Genomic DNA, 23,623 nt, shown 5'->3' on the forward strand with positions numbered 1-23,623 from the left:
GTTAGGAGCAAAAATTAATATAAGACTCGGTCTGATATGTTATGTTATGTTATGTTATGTTATGTTATGTTATGTTATGTTATGTTATGTTATGTTATGTTATGTTATATTATGTTATGTTATGTTATATTATATAAGACCCAGTCTTATCTTATAGGAAAATAAGACCGGGTCTTATATTAATTTTTGCTCCTAACGATGCATTAGAGCTGATGGTCCATCTAGGTCTTATTTTCGGGGAAACACGGTAGTTTTCAGTATATAAGTCTTTCACATCCTTGGTTAAGTTTATTCCTAGGTATTTTATTCTTTTTGTTGCAATTGCAAAAGGAATTGTTTTTTATATTTCTTTTTCTGAGATTTCATTGTTAGTATGTAGGAATGCAATGGACTTTAGTATGTTGATTTTGTAGTCGGCAACTTTGCTGTATTTGTTTAAAAAAAAAAAAAAAAGGCCATGAGCCCATCAGACTTGGTGACATGGTGACACCTCAATGACTACTACTATGGCCCTGTTGCCCCCAGGAATGGTTACTGAGCTGCATTTCCAGGGAAGTCGCAGTGGTTTTGTGACTCACATTTATCTGGCGAAGGCACAAAGTGAAGGTTGCTCACAGGTAGGAAACGTGGCAGACATCTCAGTGACCTCTACCTGCGACACTGCTCATCAAACACCCAAAGTGAATATTCCCTTGGTGAAGCCCTTCCTAGAGATTCCCACAGTTGGACACTTCTTCTTTGGTGCTTATGTGCTTCCCTAGCATTTGTCCATTTACCCATTATAACAGTTACCATTTGCTATAATTACCTATACCATGTCAGCTCCCACAACATGATATTTGGCGCATACTAGGGAGTTGAATTGGAAAAATATTTCTGAGCAGTCAACTTTGGTTGCCCTAGGATCTAAGAGATATCCCAGTTAACCTAAGCTATTAATAGCAAAGAACACCTATTCTTTACTCAATAGAACAGATATATTGGGTTTTCCCAGTGCCATGAATTTTTGTTTTTTCATGATATGCCATTTTTTCCAAGAGTCACTCTCATGGCCTTTGATTTCTCAAAAGTAAAATATATTCATATGAGAAGAAATGAGATCATTGCCTATGATCCTCAATTTTGAAGATAAATTTATAAAATCTAAAGTCTATGTAATATACTTATATTATAGGTAAGATTTTTATACCTATATCCCTGCTAGTAGTTGGAAAGGTGTTTTTTAATAGTTATTTGAAGCTACTCAGATACTGCTTGGGTGTAAGAAGGAAATGCCATGCTGAAAGCCTGTCATTGGATGTACAATCCACTTGGGACTTAGCTTTGTGTTGTAGAACAAAAGACAAACGTATTTTGTATATAATTTGAATTTGGTGTGTATAAAATTTTGAGCTGGTGGGTTATGGGAATCGGGACTGAGGTATGCCCTTTTAGAGGAGAACATATTAAAATTGATATTTGATTAATGCTTTGGCGCAAGGGAGGGTGGCTCATTATACTTCTGTCTCTATGCCTATATAGCTAAAATTGACAAAAATGTTATGTAAATTGCAGGGAAGCAAGTATAAAGGGTGAATCTAGAGATTCACACTCAAGGACAGCTATGGTCTTTACCTCTGAGTTTTCTTTTCAAGAGAAGTGGGAGCATTTAAAGATACCATGTTTCCCTGAAAAGAAGACCTAACTGGACCATCAGCTCTAATGCATCTTTCAGAGCAAAAATTAATATAAGACCCAATATTATATTATATTATATTATATTATATTATATTATATTATATTATATTATATTATTAGACCTGGTTTTACATTATAGTAAAATAATGGTAAAATATTAGTTTTTGTTCCAAAAGATGCATTAGAGCTGATGGTCCAGCTAGGTCTTACTTTCGGGGAAGCACGGTATACCTGGTTTAGCCTGAAGTGCCTATACCAGCCTGGCTCAGCAGGGAGGTTGCGGTCAGTGTTCCCATCTTGTGCATAGAAGTGTCAAACCACAAAAGCATTTTTTCCCCAGGAAATGGATTTGAATTATGTTATGAAAATGAGTGCCAACATTTGTCTTTCATGTTTCTCAGTGGCTCTGCATAGGCACAGTCTCCAAATAACAAGTGAATATTTAATTATAGACTAAAAGAACTGTTTTGAATACTTAAAGATCAGGCATTAAAAATCAGTAGCTAAAAAAAAAAAAAAAAATCAGTAGCTGCTTGTCTGAGATGTATAATGTGCTAAAAGGGAAAAGAAAAAAAAATAGCTCTACGTTGTTTTTACAGTAATTTGGGAAATAAACTTAATATAAGAAGTTGATGTACAAAGTTCTTGTTTGTTTTTTCTGTCTCTTAACTTTTATCTTAAATTTAACAAATGACTAAATAGGTTTGTCAAGAGACAGTGACAAAGTGGGGGTTGAGAAAGAAATATAGAAAAGCTGACAAGAAATTGGCAAAAGGGAAAATTAAAAGAAATTTGTAACAAACAAACTGCGCTACACACATTTAAGGTAATAAAACTGCATCGGGGTGAATGTGAATATTGAAGACCCTAATGAAACCAAAGTTGTAGGTGTACCTTGTTTGCATAAGTATGGAAATTAGTTAAGATGCAAATGATCTGATATACTCTCTGAACTCTAGCAAAATTCTTAATTTTGTTTCAGTTTTAGCTCTAGTTTAGTTAGTAAACATTAACTGAGCATCTGCCATGTCCCAGACTCAGCCTGAAACTGGTAACTTCATGTAAGCAATGGAAGGGTTCTAGTGTTGTAGGAGAAATGACAAGTAGATACTTTCACTGTAATAAAACAGGATATTTTATGTTTTATTTTACAAAGGTATAGCAGAAATGATTGCTAATTAAGAAAAAAAGATCCAAATTAAAAGATAGATGTAAATGGCCAGATATAGAATGAACCAAGGTCCTGGAAACAGCTAAACATAGCAGTGAATCATGAAGGTCTCCGTCCTTCTGTGACTGAGCAAATCACTTTATTTGTAAAAGACTTATTATGTATAAAAAAATACAGGCACTAAAAATACACACATCATATCATAATTTTGAGTTCAACCATCATTATATATTATAATTATTATATTATTTGTTATTGAATTAATACTATTTTGCCATGTTTACATAAAACCATGGAAAATAATGAGATCCAAGCAGCAGATCATAGAATGATTTAATTTTATATACTATGGTTTTATGAAATATATGCTTAGTCTTCCAAAGTATCCAGATGTTTGGCTTTTGCAGGAAAAATTATTGCTTGTGTTTTTCTCTTTTCAATCAGATGCTTTGACATCAAATGTACTCTAATGTTTTTGTTGTGAAGATGTGATTAGAACTTTCTTAATTACCATCTATGGTGTTCAGTGTTATTGACACTCACATTAGACCTGACATCACACATTCAATAGTCAATTCAAAGTTTTTATGATTTTTGTATCATACTAAATTTGATGCCAGAGCCTTTATAGCAGATGTATTCAATAAGAAAAAGCTTTATGGGAAATTCTCATCCGTGTATTAGTCATCTTCCTTCAATGTGCTTCCTGATACACTTAATGTCTGTGTCCTCCAGCCTCCAGAGTCAAAGTGCCTTTGGCAAGGTCATCGCCATGCTGATTCCGTTAAGAATTTGGCATTTCTGAATCTGGCTCTGTTTATAGGCTCACTTGTCTTCCTTTCACAGACTTTGGACTTGACTTTGCCTCTCCCCAAGCACCTCCAGGTAAGGTTGGGTCACTCCTGGTCCCAGTCTCAAGGTCCTCCCCCAGCACTCCCACCACTTTTCTCAAGACTTTCACTTTTCTTTCCTCTAATGAAGCATTCTCCTTGCATAAATCTTTATTTCCAAGGGTTTATCACTTAGTGTTATTACTCAGGTTCTGTGGGAAATACACCCATATCTCCTAAATTTGTTAACTTGATTTCATTCTCTTAAATTTCTTAAAGACTCACTATATCTGAGAAAACCTTTTGTAGTCTCCCTTGTCCCTTTGGTGTGACTCAGCAGTGGAATCTCCCTGCTTTTCCATGCCTAAGTGTTAGAGTCTAGAGTAAGCCCACCAGGAATTTTCATAACTTCTTGTGGACTTTGAGGCTTACAAAAAGTGTTGGGCTCTGTTCCCTATTTCAGTAATTGTGGAACTAACCCAAACCAAAATACAAAATTTTGGGTGGCTCTCATTAGAATGATTTCTAAATAATCGTGTGAAAGATGCTGTTTGCCCTTCAGAGATCTGATTCACCACCTTCTTCCCAATATCTCCCCCTTTTCAGATCAATAAGCCTTCCAAACAGGTTTTCCCCTTTCATCCTTTCTTCTCTACCACATCCCACACCACTAACATTTCAGATCCTCTTAGCACTTTTATTTGTCCATGGGTCTTCTTGGACAGATGAAGGTCACACTAAGGTGTCTATCATGGTTTAGTGGGTTTCACTGCCAAGGAGACTTTACAAAATCAAACACAGGCACTTTCTAATGAGGAGTGGAGTGAACAACCAATGCTCTCCTACATCAGGGGAATTTTGTGAGTGTAAGGGATTTAGTGTTTTCCTGTACTTATCCAATGCCCTGTACCCAGTCCCATATATTTATACACATTTTTTTTTTTTTTTTTTTTTTTTTTTTTACTTGTTGTGCGGGATAATTTATTTGTGCTTCTAACAGCACTCTTAATCTGAAAACTCAGGTAATCACTATGCCCAAGTGTGAGAATCATCTTTGTTTAGCCCGTCTCTTACCCCAGCACTCCCCAAACATCTCGTTTTGAGTTTTGTAGATAGAGCCCTTGGCCCTGCATTGTATAACTACCCTGGAGGGAGTAATGTTCTCTCTCCTTCATGTAACCTTGTTCACTTCTAGAGAAACAGCTCTGCAAGATTAAATACACTTGAGGGAGAATGACATTACTGAGGAGACAATATTTAGTTGTTCCCTCAAAATCAAAAGGGCAGTGATCCAAAAACCTTTTGGGAAATAGAAGTAATTTGTTGCAAGCCAGTCAACCACTGGTCTAAATTTTCACTTGGTGAATTCTTATAAGTGCTTAGTTCATTTCCTATTTTAACAAGATTATTTAGAAGCTCAAAATCTGTTTGAGCTCATTTAATAGATGAATTGTATCATGATGGCAAACTGTAAGGTCAGGGGTCCCAAAGCAAGGTGCATATACCCCTTGATTTATTGAGGTACAGGGGAAAATACAAATACATAAATATATCTTAAAATATCATCTTTTAAAACATTTATTTTTATGAGTGCGTTATATTATTCACAGTATATTAGTCAATAGCAAGTTATAGAATTCATATATCACAGGTTTTTGGGGTAAATACTTAATTTTCTTTAACTGGTAAGGAGGTGGGATCAAATAAGACGAGAGCCTGTGGATTACGTAGCACCTTGTCTATAATACCCATCCCGCTTCAATACATGTACTGTAATGATGGTGGGTTCTATAAGAAATGAGATCCTATCTCTCATGTAAGCAGTATACCCGAGAAAATAAAAAGGTAGTCCTGCCTTACTCAGAGTCTGAAGTTTTTCTGTGAATTCCAGTCACCTCCAGAAGCAGAAGCTGGGTACAGCCACCTTGAAAGTCTAGTATGAGTTTCCATAAGGTTGATGGAGGCTCTTGAAGGAAAACATTGATAATTAGGCCAGGGCACTCATTTCTCACATAATCCTTCAGTACCATGAGAGTAGGACATCCCTGCTTGATGGACAGCTAACAGTGCTTACAAAGCAGGGATGTGAGGAAGCCAGGTGGATGGAAATCAGAGTGAGGACTACGAGTGTTCATGAAGGTTACCTGTTAGTCTTCTTTTCTCTCTGGGGGATGAAAATTAGAGGCTGTGTTCTTCTGGACATCCAATGAGAAGATCCCCAGTCCCCCCAACCCCCCACCCCGTTTGCCCATTTTCAATTGTCACAGAGGGTGTTATACAGACATAATTCCTGCCTGCATGTTTCTAAAGAAGTTTCATAACCAAGGGACTCAAGAAGAAAACAATGAAGGAAGTAAAAGTTTTTTGTTCTCCTGCTGCCTCAACCTGCTTCAGCCTGTGGAGGAAAGAGCACACTCTGGCTTTGAAAACCTACACATCTGTTTTTGAATCCCAGGAGGGCTATGTCACCGCAAAACTCCAGGCGTGTCATTCCCATCAGCGTGTAGGTGGCCAGCAGCCCCTTGAGCTGTGCTCTGAGTGGCTGTCTGGTTCTAAGTGCCCGCTTGAGTCGCAGTACTTTTAGTTACTCGGTGCGTGGTCTTGGATGAGCTGCTTATTCTGTCTATTGGTGAATGGGGTTAATAATTCTTGCCCCACAAAGTTGGGTATATTGTAAGCCGTAGCATCTAAGCATTATAAGTGCTAACTCTCTTTTCCGGTCTTTCTTCCATCCCCTGGAAGTTTAGAATGTCACCTGCATAATGTCCCCTGCACAGAGTCACCTGCATAGAGTTCCTTCATTTTAGGGTTTGACCTTCCGGGCATCATTGATCAGGAGCCTTCTGTGGGTTTTCCCCCTTACAGTTCTTTTTTGTCCTCAGCAGTGTTTTACTAAGAATTGGTCAAGAAACACTAGTTGTGCTGGATTAATAGCCTGTCACATGAAAAATAAAAAGGCGGGGGCATGTTTCTGGGGTCTTCAGTAAATTTGGGATATGCTGACTCTGACAAAAGTGCTTAGGTTTCTCCAAAAAAGTAAATGTGGAACAGAGGCCATCACTCTGCAGGGTTTTCCAATCTCTTAATTTCGAGACATAAAAATCTTCTTTATACAGTGTACCTCACGGGCCTGGAGTTCTGTGGAACATACTGAAGAAATATTATTCTATACTTACTGTCACGAGCGACTGCTAGGCTCACAGTCCGTGCTGCAGTCTCTTCCTTCAAGTCAGGGGGACTAACCCCCGAGAGACTCTCAGACCCCAGGATCTACCTGGCACTGACTGAGGCCTCTGTGGTAGCATGGCATGAACAAAGAACAGAGCACGCAAGATCTTAAATGCCTTTCAATATGCTCTACTTAAACATCAATCATCAATACACCAAACGGTAAAGCATCAATCATCAATACACCAAACAGTAAAGCACACAGAATATACAATAATTGGGTAAAATAGAGTAACGAACCAGTCCCAAAGTCAATCAGAGTGCTAGTGGAGCAAGAAAGGGTGACTGTTCCGGGAGGATGGTCCAGCAGAGGTTCGGTCTGAGCAGAGTGGAGTGGTGGTTCTTGGAGCAGAGTGGCAGCGTGGTCACCTCTCAGTCGATACCAGCTCTCCGAGTTGCAAAAGTCCTCAGGTCTCATGCAGTTCTGCGTGCCTTCCTGACGTCACCTTATTGAGGCAGCCAGCTGGTGACCCTGACTCATCATATATTCAGTAGGAGACTGTCAGAGTGTAGTTGGTTATACCCAATTACCAGGGCAACCGGGCAGCTCTCCCTTGGCTTAGTCCACTAAGTTCTTTGCACACGTCCAAAATGGAGTTACTCTTGCTCATTCAATATGGAGTCACTCTTGCTCACACAAAACTCATTCTAACAGCTTCCAGGGGTGCTCTACACACTTGTTCTAATAGCATTAGAGGCTTCCATTCTCACATCAGTTGAAGACTGTGAGAACTCTGGTTTCATTTCATTATGCCAAATAACGTCATTCTAGTTCCTTAATCAAAAACCACTAACATAAGACCATATCTAGTATTCTCTCCTAAGGCTGGGAGAATTTTAAACATCTTTCCTTCTAGCATAACAATGTACTTCTACTTTCACTACTTTTAAGACATCAAAGAAATTAGAGACGATATCAATTTTCCTATTGCCTTTATTTATGCAGTAGGTAATTTTAACTTCTTATGCCTTTGATCACAAACTAGCTCCTTGTTCAAACCAAATATTTTCTAAAGACCTCAAAGGCCATGGAGAAAAATGTAATATAAAAAATATTTACAGTAGGTATGCCGTAGCAACAAAGGAGAAATTACAGCACAATTATTTGCTGAAATCCCAAGAGAAAGTGTGTTTGTGGTATCTATTTCTCATGTATTTCTATTTTTAGACTATGAATGCCGATGTAGAGTCATTTAACCCCTTCTTTGTAATGTTTCCTGGTGCATCCAGATGAGGAGGATGTCTCTTAGACAAGCATTAATGAACAAGCCAGTTGCCTGTCAGGACAAGCCCAGGGGTGGGATTATTTGCATTTGCTGATCAGCGACTCTTTGGGGCTGTAAAGACTCAGACCCAAGGGATTAATTTAGAAAGCTAGGACCCACGTCATTTCTGCTCTGGACTTGGCCATGCAGCATAGTAGTGTCGTGACTCAACTTGGTCCTATAGCTCACTTGGCTTCCGGTATTTATCCATGATGGTGGTGCCATGAGCAGCACCGTTGGCAATTCAGAATTCACACCCCAACTTCTCAGTCTTTCACCCTTTATTCTTGCTCCACCAGAGCCTGAGGACAACAGTATAGTGATTCATAGGCTCTACTTCCTGGCAAGTAATCACTTTCCCACAGTGAGTGATGATTTTCACTGGGAGAGGGTTAAAGAATGTTGATTTGCTTTTTCCTATTCAGCATTTCTGTTAAAAGAGGGTTGGCTAGGAATACTTTGTCTCTATTTTCAGGGGTATCTAAAACATGTTTAAAAGCAGTTTTGTTCTATGTTAGCCATAGAGATATGGAATATGATCGTTTCATCACATACTTGGTTAAAGAAGAAAAACAACTTTAACATTCCCTTCCTTATTTTGACATATGAGGACTAGGTATGCCTCATCGAAGTTGAGAGCAGGAGAGAAGCCCCCACTACCAACACAGCCCCATTTTATAGATGAGAAAACTGAGACTCAGAAGTTACATGAGTTGACGATTTCCACAGATCTGGCTAGTGATGGAGACAGATCAGGGCTAAAATCAACTAATTTTAGGTTATCTGATATTAGGCTTACTTATACCATATCATAAGGGAAAATCTAGGTATAAAGGAGTTTGTGACTTGCTCAGTGAATCACATGAATTAGTGGCAAAGGGTCAAGACGAGAAGCATAGCAATTGTATTAGATGGGCCTCGGTTTGAATCTCGGCTCTGGAACTGGGTAGTATTGGCTAATTTCTTACTTAAATTTGCCTAAGTGTGTTTTCTCATCTTTACAGATGAGAATGGGACTAATAATGTCTATTTCATAATATCTGCTGTAAGGATAAGATATAATGTATGCAAGGCTCATGGCACATAGTAGGCTCTCAGTAAATGGAAGCTCTAATTATTATTTAAGACAAAGCAACATTTGCCCTTCTTCTCTGCTGTTCCCTTTCAAGCAGCACATGCTATACTTTGCACTCTTAGACCTCTGCTTTGTCAGACTCAGCATGCATGGCTCAGTTCATTTTCTCAAGCCACTGTTGAATTTTTTTTCTTTTGTGATTTGCATCTGAGTTGTCTCATTTCCCTGAAACCGTGTCACCACCCAGGAGATTGTTGCAGAACATGATCTGAAACCTCACTGGCCAGGGAAATTCCCCTCCAAAAGAGGCATTTTTCCCCTTCTTGAGTTTTACACTTCTCTTTCCAATTGTGCAGGCAACCCCTCCTCCTAATGGCTGACTGGATATAGATGAAGGACCTGCCCTGAATGTCCTGTGGGCAGTTTGAGTGTCCTGTGGGCAGTGGGCATGGAAGGGTCTGGCCACCCTTGCTCCTGGTATCTTCACTGCCAAAGATCCTGCCACTGTGCCTCCAAGTTGTTTCAGCCGTCCCCAAAAGGCCTTTGTCGTTGTTTCTCTTCCCTTTGTTTCTCTTTCAGGGCCAACTCTTAAAACCTCCAAAGGAAATTTAGAGGCTTCTGTGGGTGTTAGGGGGTTATTGGGGCTTTGCATTTTCTGTGTCCCCACTTCATTTATAGCTCACAGGGACTTCCTGAGAAGCCTCTTCTGTGCCTAGGAGTCTAGGTGGGCTTCTCTCTGCTGTGATGGGGAACTGCCACTTAGGAGCATGTGTCTTCTTTTTTAAAACAGAGCTTCAAAAATATATACCTTATGTTCAGGTCTTGAAATGAAAAATAAATTTTCCAGTCATTTTTGTGACATTATTCTCTAATTCAAATGCTACGTGTGCATTATTCTCTATGTGTACATTATGATAAAATATACTCCATCAGATAGATTTGTTCTCTTAACCCAAATCTCTCTCTCTCTCTCTCTCTCTCTCTCTCTCTCTCTCTCTCTCTCTCCCCTCTCTCTTTCTCTGTGTGTGTGTGTTTTCAGTGCTCTACTTTCTAGATATTTTGTCACTAGGGAATTTTCCCACTTAAGGACACAAGTGAACAGTCTGTAATATTTAAAAAAAAAAATAGATCTGTGCTAATGCTTTGAAAATAAATAGCATTAAACATCAAAAAGGTATTTTTCAAAAGGAGAAAAAATCCCACTTTTTTGTGTAATGACTGATCTCATTTTCATATATTAACTTTCATTTTTTATTCACTTGCTATTCATGTGTTATGTTTTCATTACGGTAGTCTTTAAAAGTTTGTGCCACGAAAGTGAAACTAGTTATTGCCTGAAATTTATTGCAAGAGGCCTGCCCACTTTGATTTTGTGTGCACTATCCTCTCTGACCTCTAATGTACCAAGTAACTACGACGCCAACATTCTCTTGCCCTGGTGATTGGTCCCTGATAAGGCCCCTGGATCAAGCCCCATTTTTGATAGCATCTCTTTCCTTTAAGAATGACAGAGAAAGATTCCAGCATTCTTCTTTTCATTTATTTCACAAATGTGTATTGCATGCCCAGTAAGTATTGTGTCACCATGTTGATTGACACAAAGGCTGTACAATCACGGTGGCATGTTGAAGTTGGGAGTGAAAAGCATGGAGGAAACTTACATGCTGGTTTTGTGGTTTTGCAAATGGCTCAGGGCCAATCAGAGTGGAAAAAATCATCTCTGTTGTTTACGTTCTGCAACGTGGGGAGAAGTGGATGTAGAGGCCCTGAAATAAAATGAGATGGCACTATACGTCATGGGTTGATGGTGGGGTTCAGTTTGGATTTGAAGATGGATAGTTAAGGTAATAGGCCCCAAGAAAATGGAGCTATGTTGAATCAATAACCATAGATTGGAGAGCTTAGTATCTAGGAGCAATAACTAGTGACTTTGTTTATGGGGAGTGTTTAAATGGAATTAGCCACATTGGTTCTCACTGAAAAGGAGAGAAAGACAATTCCAACAGGTTTACACAAAAACTGAAATTTATTCCTTATATAACTAAAAAGTCCCAAGCAAGAGTTTTCTTCAGCTTTGGATGAAATTATGTCTTCAAACAAAAGCTGTTGTAACTTTGTTTTTTCTCCAGATTTCTACTTAGCTTTCTTGCCTGTAGACTTCCATCTTAGGCAGGCTTCCCCACAGCGATGACCATCAGTAGCTTGTGGCTTATGTTCTAGAAGTTTTGCTACCCTGGTGGAAAGTGAACGTGTTTTTAATTTTGATTGGCTCAGCTTGGGCCACAGGTCCATGAGTGGTGCCAGGTGGTGAGATGAATCCCATGCAAAACTCATGCAAACATGGACTAAGAATGGCAAAGTGGTACTTCTCCAAAGGGAAGAAATAAGTTCTGTTTCCCATGTGAGAGGGATGCTGGGCAAACACCAACAATGACTGCTACACAGATCCTTTTGTGTATCTGATGAAAGGATGAACTTTATAGTTCTAGAAAATTGCTCATGAGCACTGTGAACACAATATAATGTTGCTTATAATTTTAGGAATTCACTGGACTCATGAAGTTATATATCCATACCTTAGGTTTCCATGGACCCCAGCTGAAGAAACTCTACAGTGTGAAATAATTGAGGGCAAGCACCATAACTTTTTAGATGTGATATCTGCTACACTTAGTAGAGAGCCTTGTATAGATTGAGCTCTGAATATATTGAACGAATGAATCACTTAACCCATCAATTAATAGCAATTTTTGGTGATCTATATTGGTAGTATGCTAAATGTTTTATATATGTTATCTTAATTCATTCTTCTAACATTATCCTGTGGATGAGGAAACTGAAACTAAACTAGGAATAAAGTGAGCTGAACACCTAGAATTCACAAGAGTGGAGAGCAGATCTGAAATTCAAGGGAAGAAAGTCTACATGAGCAGGGTATTAGTCTGGGTGTCAAGCAATGTGATTCACCATTGTGGCTCAGCTGTCTCTAGTTCCCAGCCCCAGCCATGGGGCCATCATCTCTGAGGTCTTTTCAGGCCACTATGTGGTTGCTGATCCCTGGGTAGCACTTGTTGTCAGTGGCAAAAAAAAAGTACTTAAAGGGCTATTAAAAACAGGAAAAATACTAGGGTCTTTCACATTTTTAGCTTCCACCTCAGAGCATGAACTTAAAGTAAAACTTTTCTTTCCTTTCCTTTCCTTTCCTTTCCTTTCCTTTCCTTTCCTTTCCTTTCCTTTCCTTTCCTTTCCTTTCCTTTCCTTTCCTTTCCTTTCCTTTCCTTTCCTTTCCTTTCCTTTCCTTTCCTTTCCTTTCCTTTCCTTTCCTTTCCTTCTTTTCCCCCTTTGGTTGAGATTTATTTGCTGTCCATTTATTGGATTCACTCAGTGGACAGTTAGGAGCTCCATTGATAATTGTTCCAATGAGTTTATACTCATCATTAGAAGATCCCAGAATTGCCAATGCTGCCCTTCTGGGAGAATGATGTAAACTGTTGGTCAGCGGCTAGAGTGCCAGCAAATTTGACAGCTCATAAAATTGAATGTGCTCAATCTGTGGCATTGTGAGTGTTGGGTCAGCAGAACAAAGTGATTAAAAACATTACCATAAAGTCATGGTGTTTGGTAGATTCAGGAGATTAAATATTTACAGGGGACTTTTTGTTCTGTTTTCTTACCTCACAGCCCATGTGAGTTGGTGACTATGAAGGCACCAAGGGAATGGATACAGAAGAAGTTAACCTGCTCAGACCCAAACTAAGAAGAATGAAATAACTGACTCTACCTTTGAGCAGATTGTCTCATGTGAGAGGAATGAAAGACAACTAAAAAGTAACTTTCAGCAAGGAGACATGTGGCTTTTGTTCCGATTAGTTACTAGTGATCTGAATGCATGCATATGTATCAAGTGCCGATAGGTGTATGTATAGTACATGTGTTTATATAAGTAGTCATGGACTTGAAGCATTTTTTTCATATTTCTTAAGGACCTAGTACTGAGAACCAGTATGAGAAGATATTTTAATTCTTTTCCCCATTAATTTCGATCAGCTCGAATCAAGCTATTTTCTTTCATTTTGATCAGCCTGAATCAAGCTATTTTCTTTACTCCTATTCTTTCTTTGTAAGGAACATTACCTTTTTTTTTTTCTGTTAGTGTGTTTGTGTGTATGTAGCTTTTTAAACTATGTTGTTTGGGCTCTTGATAAAGGAGATAGGATGCAGTATACATTTGAACTGAACATTCATTTATTATCGCAAGGATTTTAGTTGAAGACATTGTGCTTGATAAGAGTGAGAAGGGGTGTGGAGTGGCAGGGAAGAAAATGGGGCCCGATGATTAAGAAATACCCATTGTGAATGTTATCTGATATGGTAAAAGGAACTTTACAGATGTGTTTAAATTAAGAATCTTAAAATGAGGGAGATTATCCTGGATTATCCTTGTAAACTTAATGTAATCACAAGGTTCCTTATCAGAGGGAGGCAGGAGATCAGAGTGAATAATAGGAAATATGATGGAAAAAGAGGTTGGAGTGATGGTCTTTGAGGCCACAAGCCAAAAATGTAGGCACCAGGGGGGAAAAACAAACAAACACAAGAAAACATTTCCCCCTGAAGCCTCCAGAAGGAGCATAGCACTGCTAACAATTTGGTTTAGATTTGTGCTGTCCAGAATTGTAAATTAATAAATTATTTTCATTCATTATGTTTGTTACAGCAGCAATAGGAAAGTGACACATCTTTTAGCCTCAAGGAGAGAAAATTCCAGTAGACAGTTAATCTAGTATATTAATGTATTTTTCTGTCTAGATCATATACATGTGGTCAATCCAATCAGTTTTCTAGGTGCTAGCTTCCAATATTTTCTTATTACTTCTCCTAAAAAATATGTATGATTCTAAGTTTAGTAGTAAGTTAGAGGAGAGAATGGTCAATAGTTGAGGACATGCTTAGGAAATCAAGGGAGCTTGCTATGGTAGGACCTGGTAATATCTGTATTGGTTAGGAATAACACTAGGCCATGCTGTGTAACAAACAGTCCCAAATCTTTTTTTTTGCAGTTATTATTTTATGTTCTTTAAGAGTTTTATTATTTTTTATTTGTATAATTTTTTTATAAGCCCTGAATTCTCAGTATTGTTGCAGACCCAGATTTCAGTTTAATACTTATGCTGAGAAAGTATTATGATTAATAAAATAAGTTGATTTTTAATACTATGTTCTTTGATTTTAAAAGACTTGAAAATCCACTTACAGACAGCTAGACAAAAATTAATACAGGTAAGCTAATAACAAAGGAAGTTAGAACCCAAGTGCCGCTGAATTAAGTATTTAGCGTCATTTGTAAAGAAATGGAAAATCGTATCTAATTATTTCACTGTGCTTACCTTTACTCAGTCAGAAAGCTTTTGTCAGGCAGTGCATTTCTATAGGCATTCATGGTGACTTAATATCAATTAATATCTACTTGCAGCAAAGTGTTGACAGTAAGTTTCTAAATTCACAAGCTTGACATTTAGCAGTGTAATTGGGCATAAGTGAAAGAGCTTTCCAGGTTGCTGCTAAAAGCGACTCAGAAAGCTTTGAATTTTAACTCTGTAGATTTTAACTGTTTGCCAAGTAGGCCAGCTGAATCTTGCTATTTCCATAGCAGGTTGTTTCTAGAAGAGACCGACCAATCCAGTTCTCTAATGTACATATGGTAGCTGAGGTTTCCTAAACTCTGGAAAGGAATTTACTTGCAGATTTCTGTGGCTGAGTCAGGAGCTTCAGTGTGAGTCCAGTGGGGTTGTCTTTGGAATTTCTTCTGATAGTGGTCACTGTCCATCTCACTTCTCAGCAGGGCTCAGATATATACCAGGGCCAACACCCCAAAGGAGCTGGTGTTAGGATTAATTAGGCAGATCTGGCAGAGCACCTGTGTCATTGCTGGATTCTTAAAAGAGTGATTATAATTCTTTTTAAGATCTACCCAGCTGATTATGTATGAATCTTGGACTAAAAAGTTACTTAACTAAGTAATATGTATTTGTTTTATAAAAGATGAAATTTATGGAACAGTGTAAATTAGCAAGAGATGCTATCAGATGCTATCATTTTATAGAATGCTTCTAATATGTTGGAAACAATTTATGTTTTTTCCATACATTATTTTATTTAAACCTCACAATAACTGTGTGGGGTTGGTATTGTTATTTCTTTTTCTAAAATTTTTTTATTAGGGAATATTGGGCAATAGTGTGTTTTTCCAGGGCCCATGAGCTCCAAGTTTTTGTCCTTCAATCTACTTGTGGAGGGCGCAGCTCAGCTCCAAGTCCAGTCGCCGTTTTCAATCTTTAGTTGCAGCGGGCACAGCCCACCATCCCATGCGGGAATTGAACCTGCAACCTTGTTGTTGAGAGCTTGCGCTCTAACTAGCTAAGCCATCCGGTCGCCCCCTGGTATTGTTGTTTCTCATTTTGCAGATGTGAAAACTGAAATCTGAAAAACGGGTGAGTTGGCCCAGGGTACACAGTTTATCTCTTACTGTAGTATTTCCTGTGCACATACAGTGTGTAGGGCCTTTTAATAGACTTCTTTAAATACATTATGTTGTTTAAGGACCACGATAGACCGGTGTTATACATATTGTTATATGCCAGTTGAAGAGGTAGATTCTTTAGTTCTGAGATGTTCAGTGATATGTCTGAGTCTACATGGCTCGTATGTGTAAAACCCTGGATTTAAATTTGGGTCTTCTACCTTGAATTTTGTATTTGTTTGACCATACCACATCTGCACCTAGATTTTGGTGGAATCAGAACTCATGAGCCCTAGGTAGCTCTAAATAGGGCCCTGTCTGAGTTCGGCAGGTAACGATTCAGGGTGAGGTTTGTAAACTCAGTGCCGAAAAGGCTGACTTTCCCTATGCTCTTCTGGGGTCAATTTCTGCAATTTGAGATATGTTGGACCCAAGAATATGACAAAAGAACTGTGTTTGTTTGTTTGTTCATTTGTTTTGCTTTTCCTTCTTCCAAGTTAACTAGTGTCTCCAGCACATAGTAACTAATTAGGCCCCTTGTTCTTGAGAAGAATGTTCTGCTTAAACTGGCCTTTAAAAAAGCTTCGTGGAGGAGTTACTGCTTAATTTAGGCAGTATTTTTCTCAGAAAGGTGTCAACAGTTTCTACAGGCTTTGACAGATAATACCTTTAGTTTTAATTACCTCCTTAAAAACATTCTCCCTAATCCACTCTAGGCAAGATGGTGGATTTCCTTGCACCTTGGTCTTTAACTGACATATGGTTACTATTAATAATCACTGAATCATTGACTATACCCTTTCTTTTCTTATCTTGCTCAGGGTTTACTTGGAGAAGAGTCAAACTCACAGTCCCTTTGAATTTACTGGGAGTGCCAGGTAGTCTGAGTAGTCGAACAAGAAACAGGGCTCCTTCAATGTACAAGCTGTCAAGTCTGAGGTCTGAATGATCATTATTATTATGTATTTAATGTACACAGAAAAACTGATTTGCAATCTTTCAGAATGTGCCAGAATTTGGGAATGTACTTATAATTGGCCTGTGGGGACAGAGTCCCAGAGAGCAGTTTCCAGGCTCTCGGCCTCACGTGGAAAGGTGCTGGCTCAGTTATTAGATGGCTATCAGCTGTAATCAGATGGCCATCAACTGTGGCTGGGTGGCTGTCAGCTGTTACCGGTTAGCTATTAGCCACTAATATAACTGCCGTGGCTACACTAGGGGGATAGTTGGTTGGTTGGCAGAGAATCGGTCGGCAGATTGTGCATTGTGTGGAGCCTGCTTCCTCCATCTCCAACCCAGCCGCCAGAGAGACTATAGTGGTATGACTCCTCTATCTATGGCTTCATTGGTGTTCCTTTTTGGCTTCACCATATACTGCATTCTTATGCTGGGAGCAGGATCAGAGACCCCACATGACATGGCCCCATCTGTCGTGCGGGAGACCCTGCTCGCTGCGCCATTTGTCGTGCAGGGTGACAGGTGGGGTCTCTGCTCCCGCTCCCCACATGAGAACACAGGACACGGTGAGGCCAAAAAGGAACACCCACGAAGCCATAGGTAGGGGAGTCATACTACTATATTCTCTCTGGTGGCACTATAGTCTCACTGGAGGCTGGATCCACACTGCCCACAACCCGCCATCCTAACTGCAATCCGCGCTTGCCAGCCCAGCCGCCATCTTCTTGCTAGCCCCCCATTTTCCACCAGCCCAGCCACAGCAGTCACACTAGTGGCCAATGGCCCACTGGCTACAGCTGACGGCCAACTAGTCACAGCTGATGGCCATTTACTACCTGAGCCAGCACCTGTCCATGTGAGGCCGAGATCCTGGAAACTACTTTCTGGGGCTCTGCCCCCACACCATCTCAAACCAGTCAATAAGTAAGGAAAATAGCAATCTCACGGGAATTAACTTAGACGTTTCTAGACCCCCATCCTGAGTGGACCTTGTGATGAAGGAGAATCTGCTCTTTCTGGACCTAGAACCATTCATATTAGGCTCCTCTGTACAGTTCCTGCCTCTAACTCACTGCATAAGACAGTTGTCTCTTCTTGATAATGAAAATAGCCAATATGGTTGGGAAAGGGAGAAACCCACTTCTAGCTTTAAATACAAGATAAGAAATATTTTTCTCTTCAGCATATTCATGTTGAGAAAGTGATTTCGAATGACTTATTATTCAAGACACCCATGAGCAAATATTTTCTGAGTGTTACCTTTGTGCCAAGCATTGGGCCAGGTGCTAGGGATTAAACTTGAAACAGAATAGATAGAATCTCTGTCCTCATGGGGTTGGCTACTGAGAGATTGAGAAGCAAAAAGAGCCAAGGGATAACACAGTATGGTAAATGCAATCAAAGGGAGACTACACATGCTCTGGGAATACCAAAGAAGAGCCCCTAACATGTACTTGGGGGTTAGGAAAGGCCTCCAGGAAGAAGTGGAGCTAAAGTGAAGGATAAACAGGAGTTGGGGAGAAAGCTGGGACTGGGCTGGGAGGACAGTATGATAGGCTGAGGAAAGAGTAAGAGTCAAGACTCAAAAATGAGAGGGAGCATGGCACATATGATGTGCTGAAGAGCACAGAAAGAAGGGTAGTGTTGGGATGAGAGTGGTAGGAATGAGGTTGTGCAGGAGCTTGCAAGCCAAGTTAAGGACTTTTGCTTTATCTTTATGAACAATGGGGTTTATTGAAAGATTTTTAGGCACACAGTGACATGGTCAAATTTGTATTTTAGAAAAATCACTCTGGTTTCAGCATTAAATCACCTGTAGGGGTTAAAACCATACACCTGTTGTGAGGCCAGTTAAAACAGGACTTCAGAAATAGGGTGAGAGATGCTGGCACCTAAATTAGCCTAGTGACCAGGGAAACAAAGAGATGTATGAAGAAGGTAGAGCTGGCAGCCACTGATTGGTGCTTAGACAAGTCAAGAGGAGGGTTTCTGGTTTACATACTTGGGTTGATAGTGATGCATTTTTCAGAGATTAGAAAAATAGGAGTAAGAGCAGGTTTGAAGAGGGAAAATGATGAATCTGATTTAGGTAAAGTAGGATTTGGGATACTTATAGGATTTCCACGCGGAGATATCCAGTAGGCAATTAGTCATATGAGTCTAAAGCTCAGAGGAGAGAGATGCTCTGCAAATAGAAATGGACCATCATCAGTGTGTAGATGGTAATACAAGATAGAACCTGACTGCTAAGAGAGGAACACTGGACACAACGCCAAAGAGCAGCAATAGCCAAGGGATGGGCCATGGGTAGGAACTTACATAGGAGATCGAGAAAGAAAATAGGGAGTCAGCCAGAGATTGCTGATTCCACAGAATCTAGGAAAACAAAGACAAAACTAAGCACAGGCAGTATTGTCAATATATTTTACTGTAAAAAATCAGAATGGGCTAAGGGAAGTTAGGAATTGGGTCTAATGGAAGGGAAGAATAGACTTCCCTTTTAGTATCTATAGGTGTGTGTGTGTGTGTGTGTGTGTGTGTGTGTGTGTGTATTGGGATTCAGAGAAGGAAACAGAGAACTTGGCAATTATCATCAGCAGATGTTTCTTATGCTCCCTTAGCTCCGTCATATATGGAACATTTAGGTAGTTAACACATATTTATTTAGAACTTATGTATAGAGCATTTTCCCTAGGGCAGTAGAGGATATATAAGAAGTACAATCTATATCTACTCCCTGCAAGCTTATGATCTAGTCAGAGATGGAAAACATGCACCATAGCACCAATAGTAGGGACAACATATGATGAGTACCAAAAGGTTACACAGAAAATAAGGTCTACAAGAATTTAGAGGAAGGAGATAATAATTTTCACCATCAGTGAGGAACAGAGAGGTCTAGGGCTGGGCATCTAGATCTGTGTATTGACTAGAATTTTGCAGGTTTAAGATGGTTAGAAAACCGCCTGCAAGGGTAGAATCTTAGTTGTCTTCTCCAACGTGCCCTTTTTTGAAATCACCAGAGTTAATGTGCCATCCTTTTAGAAGTGCCTCTGGCTTCTCAAAGCCACATGAATCATGGGGAGAACAATTAGTTTTTGTCTTTCATTAGTAACAGAATCCACAGCTCAGAAAGGAAAAGTCAGCAGTGAATTTTCAATCACCCTTTTAAGGCACCCCCCAAGTTCTTCTGAGAAATCCCCACATTTCTTGTAGGAAGAATACGCAATATATTTAGCAACAAGTTCCTCCTTGCCCTGAAGTATGCCAGAAACATAAATTTTGAAAGCTCATGGAAAATACAGAAAACTTGTGGGTTTTGTTACGTGGCAATTGAGATCTGAGCTGTTAAAATAGGAACTTTGCATTCTTTTATAATGCTAAAAATGTAATACATGTTATTTTCTTGGAGGGGAAGAATACTGTAGTTTAAGTGTCCCATTGTTTCAAAACTCCATACTTGTTAGACTGGCTTTCCTGATGTACACCATTCTCATCCAAAGTGGATACTTCACGGGCTGGTAGTCTCCAGGTAAAGCAGGAAGTCTAGCTAGAATTCCCAGGATAGCCAAGTAAATACTCAGATAATAAGGAGTTGAACAGAATGAGGAAAGCTCCCTTGCATGTGGTGGTGGTGAGAGAATATTAAAGACACAGAGATCAGAGCAGTGACATCATCCTGAGATTATAAGGGAGACATTGCATGTGCTCACTTCTGGGAACTGTGCCTTAGCTCTTGCTGCTCAGCCCTACCTCCCTCACTGCTATTTGACTCCATGCCCAAATGTAGGAGAAAGTATATTTCCCAATCCACATCTTGGGACTAGTGCTCTGACAAGAACAAATGAATGATAAGGACAATAGAATACTTGACATAACTGCTTGGAGAGATGTGTTTGAGGATACCTTTCTGTTTGAATCAGACTTGGTTGAATTACCAACTTTTGGTCAACTGAAACTCAAAGGTATATTAGGCATGCTGGGAACTTCTGGATTCAAGGGTGTATCTTACTCTGTCTCTGCTCCCATTCCAGTGTTGTTATCAAAGGCTTGGGGTTATGGCAGAAGAGAGCCTGCAGTCACATTGCACATGGATGGGTCAATAGGAGAGGAGTTCATGGGATAAAATGTTCTCTTTCATTCTGGGATTCCAGGTGATATTGGTGATCTGGCATGGGTAATTCTGAGTTTAGAAAACAGAGAAGCTAAATAATGACATTGGATATTTTAGTATTATGTACTTTACAAGAAATTTTTCATTCAGAATGTAATAGAAAGTATTTCCTTCTCTGTTACTTTATGGTGGATGATAGTAAATTCAGGAGGATTTTTTTGACACACGGTCTAGAATATAAACTTCGTTGTTCTGTTCACTGATATATACTCAACTACCTAGAAGAGTTTCTGGTACCTAATGGGAGTAAAATAAATATTTGTTAAATAAATGGCTTAACTGAATATACTTGTATAAATAGTATGAAATTGAGTAATTTTTCTCATTTTTAATTAGGTTAAATTCTGATTCAAATTAGTGGATTATTATTTCAAAATTAATGGATTCTATTTCTATTATTAACGGATTATTATTAATGGATTATATAATCCATTCAATTTAATGGATTATATTTCTCAGATTATGGCCATTTGTAATTCTGCAACATTAGGTACAGGCTGTGACATTTTCTTATTCGTTAACTGAAAGAAGTTGAATCACGTTCAACAAATTGTTATCTAAGGATTCTTTTTATTCTAAAAGCCAACCAATCTGTGGATGTAGATTATTTCTCAGGCCACTTCCACTTATAACATTCCATGGTTCTTATAAAACCATATGAAAGAACAAACATACCCATTGTTCTACTTGACACCTAGTTTTAGAAGAAGGCTTTGGGAAATTCTGAAAAAAAAAAAAGGATGCCTGCTCATCTTTGATGGTTTGCACAGCATCATCACATATAGAAGAAATGTTAATTATTAACCCCGTGAAAGTTGTAGCTGATTATGTGGTCAGACAGTTCGTTAACAATGAGGACCTACCATTTACTTCCAGGCACCTTCCAGGCATTGTACTAATGTTGTTCTGGTGGCACTTTGACTATAGTTGAGAAGACAGACAAAAACCAGTAACTAATAATTACAAATTGTGAAAAATGTCCCGGACAAAAAGTAGCAACGCAAAGATAGAAGGTGAATTCTGATAGGGAGGTCAAGAAAGGCCTTTTTGAAAAGGTCTCATTTGACTGATGAGGAATCAGTCATATCCAGGGCAAAGGAGCAAATGTTTCAGGCAGAGAACACAGCCTGAGCAAAGCAATTATCAGTTTAGAGCTTCTTGTATTTACAGATGAAATGATATGATACCCAGGAATTTGCTTTAAAATAATTCATTGGGAGGCTGGGGAAAGGGACTGTAAAGATATAGATAAGCAAGATTGGCCATATAAGGATGACTACTGAAGCTATGTGGTGGGCACATAAAGATTTATTGTGCACTACTCTCTCCTTATGTATGTTTGTAATTTTCCTTAACGTTTTTCAAAAAGCCATGTAACTTCTTTTGTTTGTCGGTCTGATTACTGTGTAATTTTGTTAGTAGTTGTAGAAATCTGACCCTCTTTCATCACACACCATTTTAAGAATATTGGAACTGTTTATCTGAGGAGAATAGTACTTGGAATGTCTGAGAGGGGAGCTCAGTAAAGTCAGTAGCCCTCGGTGTAGACTAATGTCTGTTCTCCACGACAAGAATTTTTACACATATTTTTACGAAGTGAGAGGGAAAGAACATGTAAGAGAGCTTTTAAAAATATCAACTTTTTTGAAGTCTAATCTATATGCACCAAAGTTCACATATTTTAATTATACAGGTTGATGACACCGTGGAGCTATACCCCGATCAAGGTATAGAATATTTCCACCTTTCCAAAAAGGTCCCTTGTGCCACTTGTGGTCAATTTCTTTCTCCCTCACTTTAGGAAACCACTAATCTGGTTTCTATTTTTACAGATTAATTTTGCCTGTTCTATAATTTCATATAATGGAATTATGTACTATGTACTTCTTTGTCTTACCTTCTTTCACTAAGCTTAATGTCTGTGTGATTCATCCTTGTGGTAGTGTGGATCCCGTAATTCATTCTTTTTATTACTGAGTTGGATGTTCCATTGTATGACAACACCACAGTTTATCTATTCTCTTATTGACAGACATTGGATTGATTCCAGGTTTGGGCTATTATGAGTAAAACTGCCATGAACATTGAACATTTGTGTACATCTTGTGTACACATATGTTTTTATTTCTCTTGAGTAAATATCTAGGAGTGGAATTGTTGGGTCATATGGTAAGCATATCTTTAACGTTGCAAGAAACTACCAAACTGCTTTTTCAAACTGCTTTGTACCATTTTACACTCCCACAAGCAATGTATGAGAATCAGTTGCTCCCCATCTTTGGCAACATTTGATATTGCTGTCTTTTTAATTTTAGCCATTCTGGTGGGCATGGAGTAATATTACATTATGGTTTTAATTTACATCTCCCAAATGACTAATGTTGAACATTTTTTCATATGCTTATTGGATATTAATATATCTTTGTGAAGAGTCTACTAATTTTTCCCTTTTTAATAAATTGCATTATTTGTCTTCTTATTGGGTTGAAAAATTGCTTTACATATTCTGGATCTACTCCTTTATCAATAACATGTGTTGCAAATATTTTCTCCCAGTCTGCCTTTTCATTTTCTTGATGTTTCCTTTTGAAGAGAATAGAAGGATTTAATTTTGATAAATTTCAATTTAACCAATTTTATTTTATTTTTTTAGTGCTGTTTCTTTTTAGCTAAGAAAGCTTTGCCTACCACAAGGTCACCACATACATTTGTGTCTATTTCTGAAC

The sequence above is a fragment of the Rhinolophus sinicus genome, chromosome 2 (assembly GCF_057876585.1).
Source record: "Rhinolophus sinicus isolate RSI-liver-muscle chromosome 2, RSI-T2T, whole genome shotgun sequence".
Lineage (NCBI taxonomy): Eukaryota > Metazoa > Chordata > Mammalia > Chiroptera > Rhinolophidae > Rhinolophus > Rhinolophus sinicus.